We start from the raw sequence: 3238 nt of genomic DNA on the forward strand, positions 1-3238 counted from the left end.
ATTTTAGCTATGTGCAATGATGTTTGTCTCTTTTGATCAGTTTTTGCTTGAAGTCAGCTTTATTTGCAACTAGGCTAGCTACTCCTGCTTGCTTTAGGGCTCCAGTTACACTGAGTATCATTTTCTACCCTTTTCTTTTCGGCTGTGTGTGTGTGTGTGTGTGTGTGTGTGTGTGTGTGTGTGTGTTTATGAGGTGTGCTTATTTCAAGCAGTACATGTTGTGGTTTACATTTTAGATTGAATTTCCAGTTTATGTTTTTGATTAGAAAGTTAACACCATTAATACTGAGAGCTGATATTACTGAACCTTGTCATTGAATTGTTTTGCAGGGTTGATTCCATTATTATTTTCATTTAGTTTACCAATTCCCACAGTAATATGCATATTTTCTTTAATTTAATTGGCAGATATTTTATTCTGTATCTTAATTTTTATTTTAATTAGTACGAGTTTTCTGTAGATAATGACATTCACTGTGGTTAGATGGTATACATAATAGTGTTTCATTTTTAAAAGCACTTTCCTCTTCCCCTCCTTCCTCCTTCTTCCATCTCTTAATTCTATTCATTTTTGCAAATGATGCATATATTTGTTTCCTATTATGTATCTTTCATTTTGCTATTTAATTTACTTGCAATATTTCTGTTTGGGGGATCTCTGGTGCTGAGTGCCTCTTTGCCTCTCCTTGCTGCACTGCTGGTTTAGTGATCCCAAATTTTTTCAGGAGTTCTTTGTCATGCAAACCCTATTTCTCCTTTTCTGAAGGACAATTTTTCAGGCTACAGAAGCCTGCTTTGGCAACTGTTTGCTTTTATGGCTTATAAAGGACTCTCAACCTTTAGGATTTGGGCAGAAAACTCCCTTATTATTCTGATAGGTTTGCTTTTATAGGCTACTTTTTTTTCTACTAGCTTTTAGTATTCTTTCTCTGTACTGAATTTTTGAAATTTTAATTATGACATTATAAAAAGGTTATTTTCTGTGATAGCTATTTATATGGATATTCAATTATTTTCCTACATTGGAAATATTTATATAGATATTCAATTATTTATATAGATATTCAATTATTTTCCTACATTGAAAATTTTTCTGAAATTACTTCAGTGAACAATTTTTATCCCTTTGACTCATCTTTTAATTCTTCCTCTTCAGGTATATTTCTTGATTGTTTTGAGTCATCTCACCCCTTTTGAGTGTAGCTGCCAAGTACCTTTTGGGTTTATAATATCACTGAGTATATACATTACCTAATATATCAACCTTGTCTTTAACTTTTGATAATCCTCACTTTATTTAAACCTGCTCTAAAATCTTTCAATTAATTATCTCAAATTTTTAAATTCCTTTTCATAATCTCAAATCTTTGCCATGGTCACATCACATAGACACTTTAACTACAGGATCACTGTACGGAGAGAGTTTTCTACTCTATCTGACCCTCAACCTTGGCACATATACAACAGAAGCACATAGGGGCCAGGGAGATGGCTCAGTGGAATATATTCATTCATATATCAGTTATTTAATTCAAACAGCTTAATTTTTGTGTATTCTTTTAGCAATGTGAACATTTTTTTATTTTAAAGAGAATTTAAAAAATAAAAAAATTTCAAAACAAGATGATACTAAATTAACAACGGTTTATAATAACATATTACATATTGTCAACTTCAATGCAGTTGGTCAGATTCCCAGATATAGGCATCTTTTATCTGTTTATTTAAATCCTCTATAATATATTGTGAATTGGCTTGTTTCTTTCTTCTTTGATCTCTTCAAATATTTTGGTTATTTGATTTTTGACTCATTTGCCTGTAATCTTTTCTATTTCAGTGCCTGTAAAATCAGCTTTTAGGTAATTAAGTGTCTATTTGACTTGCTTTCTTGTGCTTCTGTTTTATTTATTTATTTCAGAACTGGGGATTGAACTCAGGCCCCTGTGCTTATCAGGCAAGTGCTTATTCCACTGAGCCATCTCCCTGGCCCCTATGTGCTTCTGTTGTCTATGTGCCAAGATTGAGGGTCAGATAGAGTAGAAAACTCTCTCCGTACAGTGATCCTGTAGTTAAAGTGTCTATGTGATGTGACCATGGCAAATTTAATGGTTTCTGGGCTCTGTCTCCCAGTCGGAAGAGATACAGGACAGGTGGAGGGGGCTGGGCAGTGAGTAGCTGGCTGGGTGCAACTGCAGCTTCCCAGTCATCATTGCTCTATTCAGCTGCTTCCTTTAGTGTCTTCCCTTGATGATTTAGGTCCTCTCCCAAGATGGTATATTCACTGGAGCAGATTTATGTGCATTGGTAAGATGGAGAACTGACCCTGTTCTTTCCTCTTAACATTCCTAGTAGGGTATAGAATTTATTGGGCTCTTTTTCCAGTTGTATTTCTGTGCTAGATTATCCATAGGTACCACAAATTGCACTCTGGTATGGCTTATGTTCAGATGTCCCCCCACAGCCTCATGCAGTCATACTGCAGCTTACTGGGGATGGCTGGATCTTGGGTGTGAAGCTGGGATTGATTCATCGTGGTGGTATGAGGCTAGAACTAAGAGTGTGAATGCTACCTGCCTTACGGGTGGGTAGCCTGAATAAGAATATAGGGGAAATGAAGGGCTACTGTAGGGTGCCTTTCCTGCTCACCCTTGTTGGTTTGTTGCCTTCTCCCTGCTGTTAACTATTTCTCCCTTGGTTCACTTCTTTATGATAGTCATTCTTTCTGGGTTGAGATGGTATCTTAATGTTGTCTTAATTTGCATTTCTTTAATGGCTAGTAATGTGTAGCATTTTTTCATATATTGATTTGCTTATTTAATTTCATCCTCTGAGAAGTGTGTGTTCGTCTCAGATGTCCATTTGTGGATTGGGTCTTTAAATTTTGGAACACTAATGTTTTTTAGTTCTTTATAAATTCTAAAGAGCAGACCTTTGTATAAGTGCCTATTAGTTAGGATTTTTTTTCAAAATTTATGGGTTGTCTTTTCACTTTGTTGGTAATTTCTCTTGACGTGCAAAAACTTCTCAATAAGAGGAGGTCCCAGTTGTTAATTCTTTCAAGTATTACCTGTGTGATTTGATTTTTGTTCATGAACTCTTTGCCTACCCTCATGTCCTCAAGAATTCCGCCTACTTTCTCTTCCAGGAGATTTAGTGTTTCTGTTTTAATGTTTAGATCTTTAATCCATTTTGTATGTAGCTTAGTGCATAGTGATAGACCTGGGTCAAGTTTTAGTTT

This window comes from Octodon degus, unplaced genomic scaffold (genome assembly GCF_000260255.1).
Source record: "Octodon degus isolate 3935 unplaced genomic scaffold, OctDeg1.0 scaffold00241, whole genome shotgun sequence".
NCBI classification, from domain to species: domain Eukaryota; kingdom Metazoa; phylum Chordata; class Mammalia; order Rodentia; family Octodontidae; genus Octodon; species Octodon degus.